Genomic DNA, 24,546 nt, shown 5'->3' with positions numbered 1-24,546 from the left:
ACGTCCTCACATAGTTCTAAGTGCACACCCACAAATCCTCTACTCCCAGATAATTTGATGTTTCTAGCAGGAGACATATAGACTTTTTTTTTTTCCCCAGACCTGGTTGATTTCTTCAAACACATCAAAACAAGTAACATCAACCACTCATTGAGCTCACTGCTGGGTGAGGCTGCAGACTCATTCTGTCAGAGTTTCCCCCTTACCGCTTCCTCCTTATAATTCAGTGTTTTCAGTGCCCACTGCTGACCTCTGAGGCTAGGCAAAGTCAAGTTGGGAACAATCCGACTATTGATTCTGTTTCACTCTACAATAGATAGCCTCAGCTGTGAAAACTTGGGTTAATGAGTCACCTCTGGCTTCAAAAATCTTGTTAAGGGCCTGCAATAAAAATGACCAAACAAGATGTTCCTATCATTTTCTTTTCCCGACACGTTGCTGGGGAGGAGAATCTAAATGAATGCTCCGTTTAGTCCACATATGACACACCTTTTCTAGTTATTTTATATGGTACATTTAGGAGAAGAGGGAAGAAAAGGTAAAGAAGACATGCTATGCCTTTTTTTTTTGTGGTAGAATGGCCACAGAGGAGACCCAGGATAGACCAGAGTTTGACTGTCTTTCTGCCTTAACAATCCCTCTTCTCATGATCTGATACCTTCTGCTTTTGAAGGGCGAATCAAGTTTGAATAGATAAGGCCAAGTGCCTTCTTCATTTGAGTCTCTATTTCAACAGTAATTTGGGTGTTACCTATTTATATGGAATCTTGGCTTGGGCCCCTCTCAACAGACTTAGGTATCTTCCCGCATGGTGGCAGTGTGACGGCATCGGTCCTGATAATCTTATCCAGACCCAAGGTAAACCCTCCTTTCTTATTCTAAGTTTATGTTTTCACATCTGAGTTACTCCTGGTGGTGGGTGGAGGTGGAAATAGGGAATGGACAATAAGAATTACCCGATATGTCTCGTCTCTTTCTCCTCGTTAATTGTATATTCCATTGTTTCAAAGGTTGTAATCATGGTTACCTTTATAAAGCTTTTTAATGGTCTTGAGGCACGTAGCAATCCTATGTAACTACATAATTATCTTGAGAGACACATCAATACCATCTTCATTGTGTAAATGGGAAAAACAGGCCCAGAGAAGGTGACGTTCGAAAGCCCTGGTTATTTATTTCTCAGAGAGTTTTTGGCAGTAGGCTTAGGGAGATATTTAAAGATGAATAAAATTTTATCCACTCTTTTAAGGAATTCACCTTGGATAATACAGATGTAAACAAATGATCCCCTTAAAGTCAGGTGAATGTTATGGCAGAGGGTTGTGATAGAGGAAGGAGGAAAGACCATGCAAGCAGGAAAGGCGTGGTTGCTGGTAGGGAAAAGCTGGAGAGAAAGTGACAGGTAAGCTGAGTCTGGCATGCCTGATCTGCCATCAACACACATGGCCTCACATGGCATCACACTGTCCTCAACTGGAAAGTGTTGCATTTGAACTGAATGCTTTCTTGGGATCTAAAAGATTGAGCCCTCAGAGAAAATGAGAGTTCATAAAGTTGGTGTTTTGGGGTGGAGTGGAATGAGATAAGCTTGGGAAAGCAGTTTAATGAGTGCTGTGAAAATCCGAATAAATACCAGTTAAAGAGTAAGTTTTATTGTATCCCCTTGCAAGGGGGGTGTGATTCAAGTGGGTAGTGTGAAGCCCTGAAGGACTGAGCTTCCTTCTGAAAAGCAAAGGAGTGGCTACTCTCAGAAACAGCTGAAGTGAATTCATCGTTCAGATGAAAGTCAGCCAGCTCTACCAGCAGTATACCCCTCTGCCCATGAGTCCATGGAACTTTCTACCCTGCATGACCTGGAACCAATGTACTTCACTCAAATGATCACACTTTCATACCAGAAATGGGAATGATGGCAGTATTCCAGCACACAGGTATGTTGTCCGAAAAGCTTAGCCTTTGGTAAACTCGTTCAGTCTTTTAATAAAGCCAGAAAGCCACGTAATGCTTTACTAATGACATCTTTTCCAATGTCAAACAAGGAACAGAAGGAATCATTGAAAGCAAACCACCTCCAACAGGACTTAATTGGGCCAATTTACCTCATTTAAAACCAAAGGGTCAAATAGGACATAGAGCAACGAGTATCCAAGCACCCTCATTCTGTTCTCTGTACCTGTTTCTTGGTCTGTTAAACTTTGCAAATGCCTTTGAAGGTCTTAGGCAACCAGACTACTTAAATTTAGAATAAATTATAGAGTCCCTGAGGCTCAGAAGCTGACTTCAAGGCTTCTGGTCACTGGAGTAATATTCTGGTCTCTTATGATAGTCCAGTGTTTAGCAACATTTACTGCATAGATGCTAGAATTTTTATGATATTTAAAGTTCAGAATTTCAGGACACGTTTTTTTTTCACAAGGTAATATGAGCCAGAATTATATTTCTTTGAAGCTAACATAAAGACTACTTGGAGGTTTTCACCCCTTCGGCATCCAAGATAAAGGTGTAACAACATCATTTAGGATAGCTGGATTCTCAGTGGTTTTAATTTACCATTGATTCCACCTTTAGCTACTTAGTATTAAGGGAAGAACAGGCATGGGAGTATTGCTCAAGTTCCCTTGCCTAGGCAGAGTGAAGATTTCTGGAGAGTAGTCTGCTTTCCTTAATCGTTTAGCTTTGGGTTCACTAAGCTTTTCACAACATCCCAATAGATGTGACTAGTGTTCTCATGTGGGGGGAGAAGACCCACCAAAATAGACAAATAATTTGACAGAACTCAAAGTCAGTAGACATAAGTTCCTCAAGTTAAAAAAGAAAAGTTGCTGAACTCTGTAAGAATATTTTGCAGTTTTGATGTTTTGAATAACTAGGAAACAGGAGGAACTATTAGAAACTTATCTAACACTAGATATCTTTCTAACACCCACTCCTCCACCCTCCAGTGGAAATCCAGGAAGAGGCGACACCTTCAGCAAGATGGCTGCTGCCACTGCTCTGAGTCGGTCAGACGTGATTAAAGCTCTGTTCAAACACGCCCTAGTTTCCTCAGAGGGAGCACTTTCAGCCTTCCCTGAACTTCCAGGCCTCAGGGCTAAGCACAGCATACAGATTTTTCCTTCCAGACATTTGGCTTCTGAGTGATTTTTTTTTTTGTCTCTAAGGGTAATAAAGGTACATCAGATGTTGCTCCGTGTACCAGGAAGTTAGCTTTGAAGACTGAATGAACCACTTCAAAGGCTAGGCACCCCATGGAGATGGCTGTCCCTGGGGATTGTGAGCCATCAGGGCATGCCAATCAACCCGGGACACAATGCCCACCAAGCCACTTACCAGCTAAAGGCTGATTGTCAAAAATGTCAAATGTGACAAATTGGCATGCCAAAACTTAAAACTGCCCTACCTTCAGAATCAGCATAAAATATGTTACCATGCCTTGAACTCTGTGGTCAAAACATGTCATTCATATGTAGAAGGATTTACAAGTTAAATGGAATGAAATTTGAATGACTATGAAGCTCAGCACAGAGGGCTTTTCATTGTTGATCTTGAGGTCAAGGTTTAACTCATCAGAGCACGTTAAACAGGGAAGATCAAGTCCATGGTAGGGACCCTAAGGAAGAATCACAGCCACAATTGTGCTTTGTATTTATAGCTTAGCAAATGAAGGACACTGTAAATAACTGCCTCCAAGTTGGCAGGGGCCTTAGAAAGCATCTGGCCTTGTGTCCTTTTTTAGAGTTGCAGAAATGGAGCCCCAGAGAGGGATGTGAATTACCTAACTTTACTGAAACGTTAGTGGTAGAAGTATGGACTCCAAACCAGGCCCTCTGAGTCCTAGTTTAGAAGACCACCCTGGGAACATATGGAGCCGTAGAGAAGAGTGCAGACTTTGTGTTACATGGACTTGCAGCCCTTTCTGCCTTTTACTAGCCTTTAATGCACATATTTTCAGTGTCTTCATCTGTAAAGAAAAGGCTGATAATATCTATTTAATAAATTATCAAGAGATTTAATTGGCCAGTCAGGATGACTCACGCCTGTAATGTGAGCACTTTTAGGAGACCAAGGCTGGAGAATCATTTGAGGACAGGAGTTTGAGACCAGGCTGGCAAACATATGGAGATTAGGAAGGAAGGAAGGAAGGAAGGAAGGAAGGAAGGAAGGAAGGAAGGAAGGAAGGAAGGAGTAAGGAAGGAAAGAGGGAAGGAAGAAGGGAGGGAGGGAAAAAGTGAAGGGAGGAAAGGAAGGAGGGAGGGAGGGAGAAAGCAAAGGGATTCAAGGAAGGAAGGAAAGGAAGGAGAGAAGAGAAAGAGAGGAAAGAAGGAAGGAAGGAGGGAGGGAGGGAAAAAGGAAAGGAATGAAGGAGAGAAGAGAAAGGAAGGAGGGAAGGAGAGAAGGAGGGAGAAAGCAAAGGAAGGAAAGAAAGGAAGGAGAGAAGAGAAAGGAAGGAAGGAAGGAGTGAGGGAAGGAGGGAAGGGAAAGAAGGAAGGGGAGAGAGATTGGGAAGGAAAGATTGGTTTAATTGAGATTATGAAAGGAAAGAGCCAAACACAAAGCAGGTGATCATTAAAAGACAATGACTTGTGGCTATATCACAACACCTACAATGAAGGAAAATGAATAGAACTGTGAATTCTCTGGCAATACTTTACCTGCCCTCATAACTTTTTTTCAAATGCATTATTTCTTGATCAACCTCAGAACTTTTGAAGTTAATTTTCATATAGTTACATTTAGAAATAGTCTTTGATCATAAATAACACACTTATTGCTAGGGCAGGGGCACAGGAGAAGAGAAACTTGTTACAAAACTACAAAATTGAGAGTTTTTAACTCCAAGCTGGTGGTCAATCAGCAGTCTGGAAAAGAGAGGCCCATCTTTTCTGCAGCCACCTCAGTTGTCCTTCTGACAGCCTCGCTTTCTATCTGCACTGTGACATTACAGCTACTTTGTTTGTGCTACTTTGAAAGACACAATTTTTATCTATTTCCTTTTACTGCTTTTCAACCATGTAAAAAACACGGAATCGTTAGTGAGCAGCAGAGGGCACTATTAGCATATTTTGCTGGGAGGGGTTACAAAATTAAAAAGATGCCTCTATGCATTCATTCATTCATTCATCCTAGCAAGTCTTGATTTAACATTTACCATGTTCTCAGCATTTAAAGGAATGCTAAACAAACATGAGGTGTTGCGCTTACAGTCCAGGTGGGAATATGATATAAAACGATACCTGCGGTTCCTGCCTGAATGCAAAAAGTGCGTGCTTTGGAGGTTTTTGAGGACAGCAGAGTTCAGTTCAGTAGGCTGCTGCGACCCAGCAAGTATTCGGGAAGACGTTAGTCTAGAGTTGTTACTTAAATGATGAGCATAATATGGAAAGGTAAAGATACAATATGTAAGAGATGAAATACACAACATTAAGAAAACAGTAAGTCTTGCATTGCCAGGAACACCAATACTAATTGTTGACAACCACTACTCTGACGAGTATTACTTCTACTGCTTATAATAGTCCTCGTGGTTCACCGGTTGGTTAGCTGCTCTCACAAGCGTGATGTCATTTTGCCCTCACTGTAACCCTGTGACTTCAGCTCTATAGGTATTACTATCCTAATTTTACTAATGAGAAAATCAAGGCTCTTAGAGGGAAAGTGACTTGCTTAAGCTCACACCGTGGCAGTGCTGGGATCCAAAACTGGTTTTCCTCCCTGCTAGTACAGCAGGAAACAGCAAATTTTGTAACACAGACTCCCCGGGAAAAGAGGGCTTGGGATGCAGAGTAAAAAAAAAAAAAGCACAGCTGTTAGGCTACCTACAGGATACTGAGGGCTTGACGCCAAGCTAACCTGGGGAATTGGGGCTTGATCCTATAAACTTCAGGGAGGATTCTGAAGTCGGGGCAGCTAGACACAGGTGGTTATAGGTTGTAGTCGTTAGTTTAGCAAAGTCCATATGGGAAGCATGGGAGGAGAAAAGGTCAAGTGTCAGGGATACCAACAAAGGAAATGTTACACACATCAAGGCTTGGTTGGGAGTGCGTTTGGGAGTAGTCTGCCCCAGTGGGAAGGAGATTATTTTATCTTTGTCATTGTCTCTAGTTACTGGGACATAGAATAATACAAAGCACACTAATTTTGAATTGGTTTTATATCAGCTGTAGACCTCTAAAGACAACACCCTGTCATTGCCTGCACCCAGGGGTATCCAATTGTACTGATTGCCTTCCTTAGTCCACCCAAAGCGCATGTGAGAAGCCTGAGGCAGGCTTGCAGCAGTGGGGACTCGAGAGGAAAGGATTAAACAGAGACATCCTGAAGGAAAAACAAAGCAGAACTTGGAGGCTGTCAGAGGCACCAAAAAGAAAAGGTAAAAATTATGACCCTGAGATGTTGCACCTAAGAAAATAATGATGTTGGTGATGTAAGCAGGCAAAGTGCTTTCACAGGGAACTTGACCTTACGGCACACAAGAACTTCCAAGTAGCAACTTAACACTTAGCTGGAATGTTTTCATATAAATGTATTTCCTACTCAGTTTATTGATTTCTTGCTTATCATCTTTTTCTTTACCTGAAAACATATAAATTACTTTTAATAGCTCTTCTACGGGTAAATTAACTGAGGTGGCAGGTAACACTGAGTTGTTTGTTTTAACACTCCTTGCTTAAAACCCTTCCACTGATGTAGAAACAGATCCCAGAGATCTTCTGGCTTACACTGTCACACTGGCACCCTCTACCCCCTCAACCCTGCATGCTGCCACTTTCCCCCCTTGTTACTCCCTACCCTTCGGCATGGCCCTTTCTTGTCTCTCGGATGTTACATTCTCTTCTCTCTGCTGAGAACACTCTCATCCTCTCACCATCACTCTGGCTTCGCCAGGAAACTCTGACAGTGGATGATGATGGTGGCCACCCATCACACTTTCCCTGGGACTGAGGGGCCTCAAAACCAGAATAATCCTGGGCAAACCTGGACAGTTGGTCACTCTACATGATGTAGTGACTTAGGTCTGGAATATTTCTTCTTCTAGGAAGCCTTCCCTGTTACCAGGTACTCCTAGGCTGAGTTCAATCTCTCTGCAGAGTATTCCAGACCTTCCCTTCCTTCCCCTCCCATGACCTTTCTCACACCCCTGATTATTGAGTTTATGTCCATCTTCTCTGCCGTCCATGGTAGTGGACTTTGTGCCATCACCACTCTCACCGTCTTGGTCCTAGCCTGCATCATCTATCTCTCTGCTAAATTACTGCAGTATCCTCCCAGCTTTTCTTTTTGCTTCCACTCTTGTCCTCTTTTGGTATATTCTCAACCAAAAAGCCAGAGGAATCCTCATAAACATACATTAGCGTATGTCATTCCTCTGCTCAAACATCTTTCATGGGTTTTCCATCTCATTGGCTAAGTCATTGGAACAGCCACCTGAGACAGCTACGTCTCTGTTCCTACTTCCTGCAAACTTACTTGATTGGCTGCAGTGGCACTGGCCTCCTTACTCTTCCTAGAAGATGCTGTTACCCAGCATGCTCCAGCCTCAGGGCTTTGCAATTACTGTTGTCTGCTATGCCTGAGCCATTTTTCCCTGAGGTGCGTGTGTGGCTCATTCTCCATGTCTATCAAGCTGAGATCAAACATCGCCTTCCTGAGGAGGTCTCCCATGACCTCTCTCTACAACTGAACTCCTGGCAGTTGGCATTCTCACTCCCTGTCTCCACTTAATTTTTTCAATCTAACATCCTACTTATGTGTAACCTAACTTCTTTGATTTATTGACTGCCTCTTTCTGCCCAGAATACAGTTTCTAAGGCAGGGATTTCATTCATTGCTATATTTCCACAGTTTAAAACATTACATGACACAGAGAAGAAATGCATAAGAATTAATTAAATGAGTAATTAATGAATGTACACACAATTAAATGAAAAAGTGAACAAACACATTGGAAAGGGCGATTGACTGAAAGTCACAAATTTTAGCTTAATCACTCAGCATTTGGGAGACCCAGAAAATTACTCTAATTCTTATTTTCTCCAAGTGAAAAATGAAGGCATTAGTTTCAATACTCTTTGAGACTTACTGTAAGTAATTGTACTCTCAAAGTCTAGGAGCCAATGACAAGTATAAACTAGAATCCAAATTTGTTGATAGACAGGGTCCGAAAGCAAGAAACAGTAACAAGGAAAAGACAAACATTGTGCAAATTCCAACTGAGGAAAAAGTACGTACAAGAAACATGAGAATTCCATATGTGAGGAAACATACACAAGGCAGGTGACTGAGCTAAGCTGACACAGTGAATTAGTTACAGGGCTAGGATTGAACCTCAGCCCAGGGATATATTTCCCTGGCAGCCTGGAAGAGAGTCAATCCCCATCTGATTACAAAGACCTGCGCTGATACAATTTGTGACGAGAACACTGCCTGGAAATCTTTCCTGGTACCCGCTTAATGGCCCCCAGAGTGGGCGGATTCTGGAATTAGTCATATGAGAACAGAAGGCTTAAGAGAAGACAGATCTAAGTTCTAGGCTGCTGCACTTAGAAAAGTATCATGTTTTCGGAAATGGAAAGTAGTTTCACCAGGCGCACAACTTTCTGCCTATTGCAACGCCGTCTCTGGTGGGCGCAACAAGTTGGCCACCATTTTAGGGTACATGGGGAGTGTGGAAGGGAACGGATGATTAAATTTGAAACAGACACTTCAAGCACTACAGCTGCCACACCCTGAGTGTGAGGAACAAGACCGGTTATTCAACTTCCCCTGTAGAGCTACTGTGTGGAAACAGTGCCCAGTAAGGTCAGAGAGTTATTCTGCAGTAACCAAATTCACGGTGTTGCGGTGATTATCAGAACCATCTGCTTCTGCCGTTGTGGTTGAATAGGATTTTGCTGTTGTCTCCTTGTTTGGTAGTGCGGCCATGGCAAGTGTTGCGGATGTAATTGTCCCTGTTAAAATGTCCTCTTGGCAGTTCCCGGTTTGCGTGTGTGCATCTGTGTGTGTGTGTGTGTGCTCATATGTATCTCTATGTGATTACCAACCTCTTCAATCTTCACAGAACAGCTCTGAGAAACTGGTTTCCACGTTAAGGAAGTAATCATAAATTGGACTGAGATCCAACTAACAGATATCAAACTCCTAATTCATGCTAGTCATTTTCTTGGATGCTTTGTGCTGCTCCAAAACCTTGAGAGCCAGTACGATTGGTTCCATTTATAGACAAGAAAACTGAGGCTCAGAGAGGTTGGGAGGTAAATACTCAAGGCTCTGCTGAGAGTAAGTTGTCAAGTGAGGATAAAAGACTTTTAGGATTTATCCCCCAGAACCAGAAATATTTTGTCAAACAAAATTTTAGGCAGACTATCACTGTATAAAGCAGGAAAGGTCAGAGCTTCTTGGAATGAAGCAAGATTCAAAAATCTGGATCCCTGTCTTCTACCCCCTTCTCATCTTTTTCCTGGGTCTTCCTAGAGCTTTGCAGAACGCATCGGAAAAGTCCTGCTGTGTGAACTCCATGTCACTCCCAGCTCTGCGCTTCTATTAATCTAAGATTCGGAGAAGTTCCTACTCATATCCAGATGCAGACTATTTACTCCTTTCTTTGGATGAGCACTCACTACTCAGACCTCAGATATGGAAATCTGAATTTCTTCACAGTTTACATAATCATAGAGTGTTAAGAGTGGAAGAGACCTTGGAAATGACTAAAACTGGTAACTCTACATTTTCATTATGATAATCCTTTTTTATTTTCATTGAGTCATAGCCACCCAGAAAAAGAAAATGATTTTCCCAGGGTAGTCATCTGGTCAGTTGTCCTCTGTCCTCCAAAGACGTGATATTTACATGCTGTAACAACCAGTATATTCTCAACAACCAGAACAGATAAAGCATACGGCAGGGGCCAGGCCCACAGTCTAGATTGTGAGGAGGTCTCAGGGTTTTAAAGGAGGAACTAAGGAGGTTAGAGGCAGAGGTTGTTGTGGTTCAGGGGCTGGGGCTGGAGAAAGTGGCTGTTTGTGAATCGTCTGAAGTTTTGCCCTGCTGCTGATACCGCTTCCTTTTCAGAAGGGGACAAAAGAGGCAGGGAGGAGCAGATCTTCTGCCAGTCAAATGTCACATCAAAGAATTCCACCCAGATCCACACAGGTGCAGATACCTGAGGGGCATTGCCATTCAGATAGTGCTGTCTCTGGCAATTGGGTTGACATCATCTAGCAGCTTAGAGGATTTGAATCCTCTCCTGTCACCTTCTATATGCTGGTGAAGATTGCAGGCTGGAACCTGGGTGATTATGCAGAGGCAGACACAGGGAACATACAAGGTCATACTGCTCAATAGAGAGACTTTCTCCTAAGTTCTAATCCAAATACCTAAGGAAAAGCAAAGGGCTGAGACCCAGTTACCTACAAATGAATACAAGGAAGGAGCCAAGAGTCTTTATGAAATTATGTACCCATGGTACATAATTGTGGAAGGCTCTCTAGTGGTCACTTGGTCCAACACCCTGTCTAAGGCTTGAATTTTCAGAATGAACCATCCCTGGCCCCAGCCAGACTGAAAGATGCTTTGTTCCTGAATGAGCCTTGTTCTTCCTCCCTTCTAGAGCTTTCTCTATAGTCTTGTCAGCCTGCAAACCCTTCCTCTTTCTGTGTTTCTTTTTGGGCTTTTCTTCTACTTGCCTTCCATGTCTCATTTTAGGTAACATTTTTTTCAAGTAGTTTTCTCTGGTCCTCCAAGTCTGCATTAGAGTTCTCTTCGATGTACATCTATAGCTACTGGAACTTCACACATGTGGCATTTATTACAATCACGTGTTCATCACTGTCTCTTTCCCTAGACTATGAGCTACGTTGGGATGGGAGGGATTGGCTCTGTTCAAATTTTAACAGCAGGGCCCAACACAGGGCCTAGCCCAACAAGGGCATTCAAAAAACATGAATGCTTTGGGAGGCCGAGGCAGGCAGATCACGAGGTCAAGAGATCGAGGCCATCCTGGCAAACATGGTGAAACCCTGTCTCTACTAAAAATACAAAAAAATTAGCTGGGCATGGTGGCACGCGCCTGTAGTCCCAGCTGCTTGGGAGGCTGAGGCAGGGGAATTGCTTAAACCCGGGAGGTGGTGGTTGCAGTGAGCCGAGGTTGTGCCACTGCACTTCAGCCTGGCGCCTGATGACTGAGTGAGACTGTCTTAAAAAAAACCAAAAAAAAAACAAAAAACATGAATGAATGAACTGCTACATCTCGACTACCAATAAAGTGTTTACATTCAAAATCTTATAATTGTACCATACTTATGAAAAAGATAATATGTTTTATGCTAAGAAGTAATATTTTAACTTTCATTTTATCAATGAGGACACAGACTCAGAAAAGAAAGCAATTGAGATGTATTTAAGTACCTATCTGAGCCATTTATTATACTAGGTGTTTTCAAATCTTGTATTATTATCCTCACCCTTATTTTAATCACTCTTTAGAATTTATTTGCTTTTAAAATTTGTATACAGTACAATTCATTCTTTCCAGGTTCACTTCTACGGGTTTTGACAAATGCGTGGAGCTGAGAGACGACCACTGCAATCATCACACAGAACTTTGCTCCTCCCACGCACCCGTGCTGCCCTTTGTAGCATTCCCTCCCGACTCATTCCCAGGCAGTCACTGGTTTGCTCTCCAGCCCTACAGTTGGTCTAAACACATTCTTAACAAATAAAAAAACCAAGGCTCAGAAAGTTTAAGTAACTTGCCCGAGGTAAGCAGCTAATAGGTGGTTAGATTTAGCCTTTGAACCCAGCACTTCTGATTCCCTGTAAAGGTTGGAAAACATGAGTGTGGAGCCAAGGAAAATAGCTGTCACATTCTCTTGTCAACCTCCCACCTTCCATAGAGAGGGCTTTGTTCTTGGTGTTCTGTTAGAGGCAAGGCAAACATGGCTTTATTACCAAAGGCAAAATCTGATAAAGCTCCACCTCTGATCATCCACTAAGTGTTGAGGGAAGACTCCGTTTCTACCCAGCAGAATAATCTGAAAACCATTATGATCTGCAGGCTGTTTAGCCAACTATGGTATAAGACATTGGTCTTTTTCCATTTCCCTCACTTATCTCCAAGAAAAGAGGGTTCTGGAAGGATGTCACTGCTAAACAACTAGCCTCCCAATTTACCAGCTTCCCCACTAAGGCCTGGGGGCCGTTTGCCAGACATAGGTAAGACTGCAGGTGAGCCTTGCTTGCACAAGGTGGGTGCTGCTTCTAATTGGGTTGATGTAATTAACTGTCATTGTTATTCGCCTGGGAAGCCAGCCATAGCCTCAGCGTGAGCAGCCTATCTGGGCCAGCCTGTGGCAGCAAGCACAAATCTGATTGGAGCTCCAAAAGCAAACAGATTAGAGGCAGCTTCAAAGCTGAAGAGCTGGGCTGCCTCTGGGCGAAGGCCATTTCCCTGGGAGGCTTTGGCTTTGTAGGCCGTGAGGGATAGAGAAATCATTTTATCTTCATCCTGCTTTTAATCAGGGTGGCAGGATATTAGTGCCACTTTTGTCTAAAGATAATCTCTCTCTTTTCTAAATTAAAAAAAAAAAAAAAAAAAAAAAAACTCGTTTGGGGCTGAAGGAAAATAAGTGAGCTGTGATCTGCCCTAACGGGGCAGAAAATAGCTATCGGCCTCCTCTTGCTATATTGGGTCCCACTGCAGCTCCTTCTCCCCACCGTCCTGAGGCCCCCAACTCTCTTTCTTCCCTAAGAAGATACCTTGAAAAATTATTTGCAATTCATGAAGCCTGAACCTCTCCCCGGTCCCAACCTTCAGTCTCACAGCCTTGGCTGCAAAATGCCATCTGGCTGTACCCAGTTAAGTTAGATCTACCTGTGAGGGCTTTTCGGATCAGTAGCCCAGACATGTTAGCTGCAGGAGTCTTCAGAATTTGCATCCTGCATCTCTGTAATGGACCAAACCCAAGACTCCAATACAAAACTATGAACAGCGTTTTACATGCTATGGAAACCTCATTTCCGTCCTGGTTAATAACTAGCTGTGGGATTTTCAGTGAGTTGTTTGTGTTCTATATGAACGTTATCTTTCTCCTCCGTGCAATGGAAGAAGTAGTATCTGTTTTTACTGGATTGTAGAAAGAATAATGCATGTGAAGTAGCACACAGAATGCACTCAATAGCAGTAATTATGATCATTTAATCATCGCCATCACCGTTCCTCAATAGAGTTTTGTTCAGACAACAATGTTTGGATATTTCTGCAAGTTATACACCTGAGTTTTTCTCTGGCTTTTGCTGCCATTCCGCAATATGATACAAGACAAGGAATGTTCCAGCCAATGTCCTGGATAGAACGTTTGCCCCGAGAGCTTCTTCTTTTCTACCTTAGACTGGCTTACACACTAAGAAGTATATAGAAGGAACCTCCCTCTCCCAGAGAGAGCCCAGAGCTCACAGCTCAGGACTAAGTGAATGCCACTAGCCCTTACCTTTTTCTTCCACGGCTTAGCTGATCTCTCTGAATCCACGGAATCAAAATTCTCTCCTAAATAGAGGGCAATTTATGATAAGAAAATCTTAAGAAACCACAGGCCAGTAAGGCAAAAATGAAAACCCAGATGTTTTTTATTTTTGTTCTTCCCCCACTAGCTTTCTCAGTCTGGAGAGGTATGCCCTGAAGGAGGAGCCATTCCTTTGACCCAGAATGGACATTTTTTCATCTCCTCCAGTCTTTGCCTGTTCTAGGTAGAGTTCTCTTGTTGTGATGTCTGGACATCAGAGGAGAGGGTATGAGGCCTACAGAATAGGTATATTCAAATCATTAAATGGGAGATAATTTGAATGCAGAAAGCACCTTTTTTTTTTTTTTGATATGAAGTCTCACCCTGTCACCCAGGCTGGAGTATGGTGGCACAATCTTGGCTCACTCTAACCCCAGCCTCCTCGTTTCAAGCAATTTTTCTGTCTCTGCCTCCCAAGTAGTTGGAATTACAGGTGTGTGCCATCACATCGAGCTAATTTTTGTATTTTTAATATAGACAGGGATTCACGATGTTGGCCAGACTGGTCTTGAACTTCTGACCTCAGATGATCCACCCATCTTGGCCTCCCAAACTGCTGGGATTACAGGCGTGAGCCACCGTTCCTGGCCAATTGCCTTTTATACTATAGCTAACTACATCAGCAGGATGGCTGATGTGATGCTTCCCTCATTGCCTGGTTTCTTATTGAAATGACAGCAGATCTGTTCATCTCACCATTGTCTGAGCTATCTCATCCCTGTCCTTTCTTAGACCTCGACAACCTGAAAATGCGGGTGTAATGAAGGGAATGTGGATCAGGTAAAGAACTAATTCATAAGACAGTTTCTGAATACATAAAAATCCTGGCCATGTTTCTGAAGTTAAAGGGTGTATTTAGGTGTCTTTGTGTGCTGAATGTAGACTAACTTCTCATCACATGCATTCTCGGGACTTAAAGTTTAACTTTCAACTTAGGGCTTTGAGCTTGCCTTGACATTCGCTTCAAATTTTCTGCCCTTCTATAGGAGCAAAAATTAGGACGAAGAGAAATTTTAAGGTCTATGCAAGATCACACATTAAGTGATCACAACTACTGCTTCTTTCCATTCCTGTACCACTGTGCTAGCCATCTTGCTATCTCAGATCCTCCTCCATAAATAAAAATTTTAATTATCACTTTTTACTATATTAGGAACTATGTTATTTAATAAAAATAGAAAGGAGAAACACCTAAATATTAACACTAGTTATATCTAGATGATGGCATTATATGTCAATTTTTTGGTTTTCCACCTATATTTTTCCAGTCTTTAATACTGAACCATTTATTAATTTTATCCTAGGGATGTGTGTGTGTGTGTGTGTGTGTGTGTGTGTGTACATACTTTATTTCATAAGGCTGCATGCAGTGGTATACAAAAGTCCTTTGAATAATCAAAAGACACAACCCATCTGAGTACTATTTCTATTCAATTATTATTCAATCCCTTGACTGCTCTGAAAACTCTTAGGCCTTGTCTCATGCGTTTTCTGTAAAGCAACCCTAAACGAAGGTGTTAGGTTCAACGGTACTCAGAGATGCAGTCTGTCCTCTTCCAACCATTTAAAGACAACTTCACCTCAGCCTGTGTTTTCCTGTCACTGATGCAAAATGTAGCCAGTAACAGTAGTGCAGTTGTAGAATCACATCACATTCAACTTGATGCTCTTAAGGTCAGGGCCCAACAGAATGAAAAGAACTGGCGAGTGAGAAAACCTTGAATGGGGAATGAGTCATTAAATTCTCACCAGATGTTAACTATAAGCCTCCAGCCCACCCAATAGCCTTAGGCAAAGTCTCTTGGCCACTGTTTTTCCATCTGTAAGCTCTAATGCTGACCAACCGTCCCCTCTGGCACCTTATAAGGGAAAGCTAATTAGAAACTTCATCTTGAAAGAATGCTGCAGAGAGACCTTTCACACATGGAGTGGAACCACAATCCCTAGAGGCACTGTGACTCAGTGGCGAATCTGACTACCAACACCCAGGCCTGATCACTCTCCAGCCAAAAAAGAGGGGGACCTATATGGCAAAAGCCAGGCAAATTCCCACGGGGCCAGTTACAAGGATAGGTCATGGGAGTGGCAGCTCCTCACAGTGCCCCAGAAAGCACTGTCAGGAAGAGAAGGGAAGAGATCGACCAACACATTTGCTCATTTGTTTGCTTTATTAGTACATATTGTCTGCCCCTAAATAGATTGTTCAATCTTCATGTACCAAGGATTGCATTATTTGCATGAGGAAAACAAAGATGAATCAGATAGCCCTGGCCCTCATGTCTACATAGAGGGAAAGATAAATCTTAAAATATTAAACACCTTGTAATCACTGAATGAAGGCATACACATGGAATGGAATAACACGGAATGACAAAGTCAGCTGTAATTTAACCTGAGAGGGAAAGTGAAGGTTCTCATGATAATTAAATCAATTGTTAAGTGTAGAAAAATGAATAGGAGTTTGCCAGGCAGTGAAAAGCATGACAGCTAAGGGGACACATGTACATAAGTACGTAAATAGGAACAGAAAAGACAGAGTAAACAATCCAGGTGTTTAATTTCATGCTCTACACATTCCACTGTTCTCAGCCATGGCATTCTCTAAGATGGTGATAAAAATTTTACCTCTGTTCATGGTAAAAGTATTTCCTAAGTAGTACAGCACATGGGAAAAAAGAGAATGGGAAAAAGAAGTTGAAATCTGAGGCCTCCTTAGCAAAACAAAACAACCAAGCACAACAAAAACAAAACAAAACAAAAATATGCCCATGTCTTTTCTCCCAAGGCTCCGGGATACTTTATCTTAGAAACAGTCAGAGGCCCTGCCCAAGCTGGCTCTGGGTGGTTCTTCCACTTCATCTGCCAATTTAATAATTTGGTACACTTTTCACTGGGATGGCTGGGAGCCACCCAATAGCCGTCTGTGTGAGTGTGTGTGTCTTTTAAGGTTGTTAGTCCTCATGTTTTATGTTTTGTTTTTATTCTTATTTCCCAGCTTCCCCTGGCTGCTGTGTTCCTGTTTGGCACCCTTGGGAGACACTTATATGTCTGTCACTTCTTTGTCAGTGTTGCTTTCTCCCCAATAATTTTCATGATTTTTCTCCCCTCCTGAGACTAACCCCTCTAAGCAAGGCTGTGGTATCTTCCGCTCATTCCCTCTGCTTGGCTCTTATTTCTTCAGCTTAATGTGATAAGGACATAAGGTGCAGCCACAACTGCTGAGATGAAAAGAAGTTAGATATTTTGGAGACAAGAGTGCTCATCTTTTTCCTGGAGGCAAATGTGAGCACAGAGGTAGAGTCATCATCTTAACACACTGTTCTGAGCCCTGATGTTGTGTCATGTGTGATGCAATTGATAGATTGTGCGGGCCTTGAAGTCAGACTCCTGAGTGATTATGTAATATCATTCCACAGAGAAAGTAGACTCTCCTCAGGAAATGTATAAATATCAAGGTAGACATGGAAAGACCAGCAATGCCTTTGGGGAACATTCTTCTCTAGTATTTTGGCGGCTTTCTTCAGGAGCACAAACTTTGATGCATAGTCCGTGGGTTCAAACTTCAGCTTCTGTCCTGAGACTAGAACAGATCCATATGCACCCTATTTTGCTGTTTTAAATTAACTTAAATATGCCTTTGCCTCCAATTCCTTTCTTTAGTTCTCAATGACACTACCACATCCATCTTTCCAGAAACATCCCTTGAATAACATCATCCTTCTGTTTAACAATCTTCATTCGTTTCCCTCTGCATGCTATAGAGTCATGCAGCTTAAAGTTTGTAGGCATTCATCTAACTCTCCAACTTCCTTAGTGCCCCAGCCACATGTACAATGCACATAGATACAGCAAAGTGCCTGAAGATCCAGGACACATGCACACCCACTTGCTCACTGGAGACTGTGACTCATCTGTCCCTTTTTTCTTGGATTACATTTCTTCTGAATATCCAAAAGAGAACAGAAAACAAAACAAAATGGAACTGTGATGCATGGATGACATTCCTTGGCCTGCCCCATCCACCGTAACCATTCCATCTTTCAATAGAATGCTGGTAACATTTCATCTGCATTTCTCATTTGAGTTCTAGCAACTTCTTTCTCTCAGTACCATTAAATTCTTTCCTTTTGAGAACAGAAGCAACTTGAGAACAAGGATTTTGTCTGTCTGTTTGGTTCAATGGTCTATCCCAAGCCCCTAGAACAGGGTTTGGTAAGTAATACATGGTCAATAAATAATTATTGAATTGATTAAATTAAATATCAATAATTACTTATTGATCACCTGTACTACACTAGGCACTATGTTATACTTATGCGCATATCTTATCTTTCCTAATTGCCTGTGTGTTTCTTGAAGGCATAGAGATCATGGTTTATTCATCTCAAATGTACTTACCATAAGGCCTACCTGGCACATACTAAGAACTTGGTCAACGTTTGTTCAATAAATGACATAATGACTGCAGACATATCTTTATAGATGACTGAGATCACCCAATATCCTTTTATTTTGTAAAGAATTACGTTTTCTGCCTCTGTTCCTCAGATTCCTGTGACAAGGTTTCGCATTGCACTTGAATAGAAAAACCAATAACACATATCTGACCTGCCTTTGTTACTGCAAACACTTTCTACCAGTGCTTTACTCGCACTTTGAGTATCCACTTCATTGTTTATTGTGGGGTTCAGGTAAATGTCGGTGGGGAAGGAGATTGATCAGGGAGGAAAGAATTAAATTAAACTGACTGATAAAAAAAGTTAAGAAAAAATTAAAGTCCCATATCCACCAGCCTCACAAACTTTATTTCTTTTTTCTTTTTTTTTTTTTTGAGACGGAGTTTCGCTCTTGTTACCCAGGCTGGAGTGCAATGGCGCGATCTCGGCTCACTGCAACCTCCGCCCCCTGGGTTCAGGCAATTCTCCTGCCTCAGCCTCCCGAGTAGCTGGGATTACAGGCACGCACCACCGTGCCCAGCTAATTTTTTGTATTTTTAGTTGAGACGGGGTTTCACCATGTTGACCAGGATGGTCTCGATCTCTCGACCTCGTGATCCACCCATCTCGGCCTCCCAAAGTGCTGGGATTACAGGCTTGAGCCACCGCGCCCGGCCACAAACTTTATATCTTAACCCCTTTGTTTGCATAATAGATGTAGTTCCAATTATAATCTGTGCTATTTAAATACCTTGACTATCTACTGAAAATTTGCTTTGCAATATAGAGAATTAGCTTTCAAACAGAGGATCTTGTTGTTTGGCGAATTTTTACATTGACTGTGGCTCCAGATTTAGAGTAGATATAATTACAACAATTCTAATTTAACCATGTCTCAAGTAGTGTCTGGTTATATCCATAAAGACAGCGTTTAGTTTGATTCACCCATGTGTTGCCATTAATTAGCCCAGTTTCATACACAGAGAGGGATCTAAATAGGCACTTACTTATCATGTGGTTACTTTTTCAGTTGATCAGTTGAATGAATGAACATTTATTAATATCTTCCTATATGCCACACAGCTTGCTACATTCTGGGATAAGACAAATTAAACATCCTGAGTTCTTCACAGTTACAACTACATTTTAAAATTCATAAATCACAAGGTAGTTGACACTCATGGACATAGATGCAAAAATCCTCAAGAAACTGTTAGCAAATGAAATACAACAACATACAAAAATAATTATACCTCATGACCAAGTGGGATTTATTTTAGGTATTCTAGGTTATTTCAGCATTCGCTAAATTAATTAATACACCACATCAACAGGCCACAAGCCTGGGAAACATAGGAAGACCCTGTCTCTACAAAAAAGTTAAAAAAAATTAGCTGGATATTGTGACATGCCCCTGTAGTGCCAGTTATTTGGGGGCTGAGGTGGGAGGGTTTCTTGAGCCCAGGAGTTCAAGGCTGCAGTGAGCTGTGATCTCACCACTGCATTCCAGCCTGGGTGACAGAATGAGACCTTGTCAAAAAAAAAAAAAAAAAAATTCAGGACATAGGCGTGGGCAAAGACTTCATGACTGAAACACCAAAAGCAATGGCAACAAAACCAAAATTGATGAATGGGATCTAATTAACCTAAAGAGCTTCTGCACAGCAAAAGAAATTATTATCAGAGTGAACAGGCAACCTACAGAATGGGAGAAAATTTTTGCAATCTACCCATCTGACAAAGGGCTAATATCCAGAATTTACAAATAATTTAAACAAACTTACAAGAAAAAACAAACAACTTCATCAAAAAGTGGGCAAAGGATATGAACAGACCCTTCTCCAAAGAAGGTATTATGTGGCCAACAAACATAAGCTCATCATCACTGGTCATTAATGAGATACCATCTCATGCCAGTTAGAATGATAATCATTAAAATGTCAGGAAACAACAGATGCTGGAAAGAATGTGGAGAAATAGGAACACTTTTACACTGTTGGTGGGAGTGTAAATTAGGTCAACCATTCTGGAAGACAGTGTGGTGATTCCTCAGGGATCTAGAACTAGGAATACCATTTGACCCAACAATCCCATTACTGGATATATACCCAAAGGATTCTAAATCATTTTACTGTAAAGTCACATGCACATGCCACTGTTCACAGTGGCAAAGACTTAGAACCAACCCAAATGTCCATCAATGATAGACTGGAGAAAGTAAATGTGGCACATATATACCATGGAATACTAGGCAGCCACAAAAAAGGATGCATTTATGTCCTTTTGCGGGAACATGGATGAAGCTGGAAACCATCATTATCAGCAAACTAACACAGGAACAGAAAACTAAACACCACATGTTCTCACTCATGAGTGGGAGTTGAACAATGAGAACACATGGAGACAAGGAGGGGAATATCACATACCAGGGTCTTTCAGGGGTGGGGGGCTAGGGGAGGGATAGCATTAGGAGAAATACCTAATGTAGATTATTTTGGTATATATATATATATATATATATACACACACACACACACACACACATACTATTGATAGGATAATGTGATCTTTCCCTTCTTTAGTGTATATATATATATATATATATATATATATATAACACACTTTGTATATATATACACACTAAAGAATATATACACATATATATACACTTTATATATACACACACTTTATATATGCACACTTATACACAGACACGCACACACACTAAAAAAGGGAAAGATCATATTATCCTATCAATAAATGGTGAAAAAGCATTGGACAAAATCAAATACACATTCATGATAAAAGAATCTTTCAGCAAATTCAACACAATATTGAAAGAGAAAAACAAAGTTGAAGGGCTGGCACTACCTAACTATAAGACTTACTATAATGTTACAGTATTCAAGACAGTGTAATATTGGCAAAACAAATAAATAAGTCAGTAGAACAGAATAAAGAGCACAGAAATAAATCTGTGCAAATATAGCCAACTCACTTTTGACAAAGGAGCAAAGGCAATAGGATGTGTGAAAATAGTCTTTTCAATAAGTGACACTGGACACTCACAAAACAAAATGAATCTAGACACAGACCTTATACTTTTCACAAAAATTAGCTCAGAATGGATCATACAGCCAAATGTAAAATGCAAGACTGGGAAACTCATGGAAAACAACGTTGAAAATCTGGTTTGGTGGTAACTTTTTAGATACAGCACCAAAACCACAATCTATAAAAGAAAAAAATTGGTAAGTTGGACTTTATTAAAATTAACTACAGCTCGGTGAAACACATGGCCAGAGAATGAAACTGTAAGCCATAGACTTAGGGGAACTATTTGCAAAAGATATATCTCCAAAGGACTGGTATACAGTATATAGAAAGACATGTTCAAACGCAACGATAAGAAAACAAACAACCCAAATAAAATATCATAATATATGAGCAGTCACATCACCAAAGAAGATATATAAAAGGCATGTAATAATACTAAAAGATGCTAAGCATAACATGCCATTAGAAAATTAAAATAACGGGAAGCCGGTGCTGCTCTGTGGGGCTCTGGCCACTCCGGGCCTGGCCGGCACCATGTGTGTGTTCGGGTACGACTGGCGCCGTGCGCGTTCCACCCACGAGTTTTCCTCCAAGGACATCGACGGGCACACGGTTAACCTGGACAAGTACCAGGGCTTCGCGTGCATCGTCACCAACGTGGCCTCCCAATGAGGCAAAACCGAAGTGAACTATGCTCAGCTTATCGACCTGCACGCCCCATACTCTGAGTGTGGTTTGCGGATCCTGGCCTTCCCCTGCAACCAGTTCAAGAAACAGAAGCCGGGGAGTAACGAAGAGGTCAAAGAGTTCGCCTCTGCTTATAACATCAAATTCAACATGTTCAGCAAGATCTGCATGAATGGGAAAGACGCCCACCCGCTGTGGAAGTGGGTGAAGGTCCAGCCCAAGGGCAAGGGCCTCCTGGGAAATGCCATGTAGTGGAACTTCACCAAGTTCCTCATCGACAAGAATGGCTGCGTGGTGAAGCGGTGCGGACCCATGGAGGAACCGCAGGTCATAGAGAAGGACCTGCCCTGCTATTTCTAGCTCCACAAGTGTGTGGCCCTGTCCAGGCCCCTGCCCTCGCCCCCGGAGCCTTCCACCTGGCACCCATGACGGCCTGCCTGCAAACCAGCTGATGGTGGGGCAGACCTGAAAACCCGGCGTGCACCCCCGCCGGAGGAAGGTCCCGTGGTCCGCTGGGCTCGGCTTGGCGCCCCCACCCCTGGCTGCCTTGTGGGAATAAACAAGACAAATTGGGGGAAATAAAAGGAAATTAAAATAACGAGATACCACTACACACTTGTTAAAACAGTTTAAATCCCAAACACTAATAACAACAAGTGCTGGTAAGAACGTAAAGCAGCAATAACTCATTTATTATTGATGGAGATGTCAATGGTACAGATACTCTGGTTGACAGTTTGGTAGTTTCGTACAAAATTAAATACAGTAAGCCCTCAATATCCAAGGGTTTTGCATCAGCAGATTCAACCAAATGCAGACTAGAAATATTTGGAAAAACAAAAACACTACAATAAAGATAATACAGTATAACAACTACTTACATAGCATTTGCTCTGTAATAAATATTATAAGTAATCTGGAGATGATTTAAAGTATATAGGAGGATGTGTATACGTCGTATGCCAATTTTATGCCATTTGATATAAGGAACTTGAGTATCCATAGATTTTGGGTTCTGCAGGGGTACTGAAACCAATCCCCTATGAGACTGAGGGATGACTCTTATGATCCAGCAATCATGCTGGTTAGTATGTATCCAAACAAATTGAAAAATCATGTCCACACAAAAATCTGCCCATGAATGTTGATAGCAGCTTTATTCATAAGTGCCAAAACTTGGAAGGAACTAAGATACCACTGCACTACTTCCATAGAATGAAATATTATTCAGCACTAAAAACACATGAGCCATCAAGCCATGAAAAGACATGGAAATGCCTTAAATGCATTTTGCGAAGTGAAAGAGACCAGTCTGAAAGGCTAGCTTTACAGCTTTCTGGAGAAGGCAAAACTATGGAGACAGTAAAAAAATCGGTGGTTGTCAGGGAAATACGTCTGAGAAATATCATGAAAGAAACATCGTCAGTATTTGGCAACCATGCAATTAAAGATACATTTATAACCTGAAAAGTTGTAGATGCAGTAACAAGAATGCAAGGTGAAAAAAGCTTATGTGGAGAGGATTTGGGTTTAGGCACCACAAGGGTTGTTTTATATTATTATTTATTATTATTATCAGTGCTGATGGGAATTCTAGGAGATGTATCGTAGAGAGCTGAAATTGTGAGACTAGAAATGAAGAGAACTTTAAACACTAAAGATATAAATTGAGGAGTCACCTTCATAAAGCACAATGTCTGGCTGATATTTCACTCTTAATAAATGTATGTTAGTCTAAACTATAAAACTAAATGAGCTTCTTTAATACAAATTGTGAAAGCAGAAGTACATGGGGTTCAAGACAAAAAGTTCGCACTAAAAATTACCTTAGGAAGCAAAAAGATTTATCAACATAGAAGATTAACAAGGAAGAGAGAGGATGAGGACTGGACTTTCGAAATGGGAGGAAGTAAAAACCCACACTCTTGGTTCAGTAGAAGATGAATGTATATGCATGGATCTATGTAAAGGTGGACTTGGAATGACTCAAAGGCTATTGATTTTGACCCTAAACCACCCCTAAAACTTATTTGGGTCCTAAAACTTCAACATTACAATAATTTCACATAGCTACATAGAGAAAATTATTATACCAGAGGCTTGACTGAGGCTACTTAACCAGTATCATAATGTTTAATCACCCTTCATTTTAATTTGATAATTTTATGTACATTTTTAATGATTTATGAGCACTGTCACAAATACTAAATGTAAGTCCTAAAATAAATCTTTGAGATAGATCGGATTTTCATTTTCACAGGTGAGAAAAATAAAATTCATGGAACTTAAATTACTAATAACAGTCATGAGAATAAGCCACAGATTTTTGACATTATCCAACGCACTTGCTACTGTATCACACTAACATTACCTTGCACAAAAGGGGACCTTAGAGTTCCTAACAAAGTAGTCATTCTGTTGTAAACCCTGAAACACTGGGACATCGTCATAAGACAGAAATACAGGATAACGTTTTAAATGAAAGGGAAAACATCTTGGGCATCCTGGATTTCTGAAGAGTGATGATATAATTTTGTTTGTAACAGCTTTTTAGTTTAGAGAGTGCCTTCTTACTTTTAAAATTACATTACAAACTCCCAACACCTTATTAAATCAGAATTACTAGCTTCATTTTACAGATGAGGGAAATGAGATTCAGAAACAATACGTTAACGACTCACACCCATACAGCTGGATCAAGGCCACATCTAAATACGGTCTTTTTACATTACTGGTACGAAAATAAATTTTAAGAGGGTATGGAAATGCAAGCTATCATTTCGCAGTGTTGCAGCTGGAATTAATGGTGG

General features: G+C 41.3%; 1 pseudogene; it reads left to right on the top strand.

Annotated features, from left to right (window-relative positions):
* Window positions 1-8,920: 8,920 nt before the first annotated feature.
* On the top strand, window positions 8,921-22,188 carry LOC100409433 (phospholipid hydroperoxide glutathione peroxidase pseudogene; annotated as a pseudogene).
* Window positions 22,189-24,546: the final 2,358 nt, after the last annotated feature.

Source organism: Callithrix jacchus, chromosome 15 (genome assembly GCF_049354715.1).
Source record: "Callithrix jacchus isolate 240 chromosome 15, calJac240_pri, whole genome shotgun sequence".
In the NCBI taxonomy this organism is placed as follows: Eukaryota; Metazoa; Chordata; class Mammalia; order Primates; family Cebidae; genus Callithrix; species Callithrix jacchus.
Note: the sequence above shows the minus strand (reverse complement) of the source record. Positions and strands in the feature narration are given on the sequence as shown.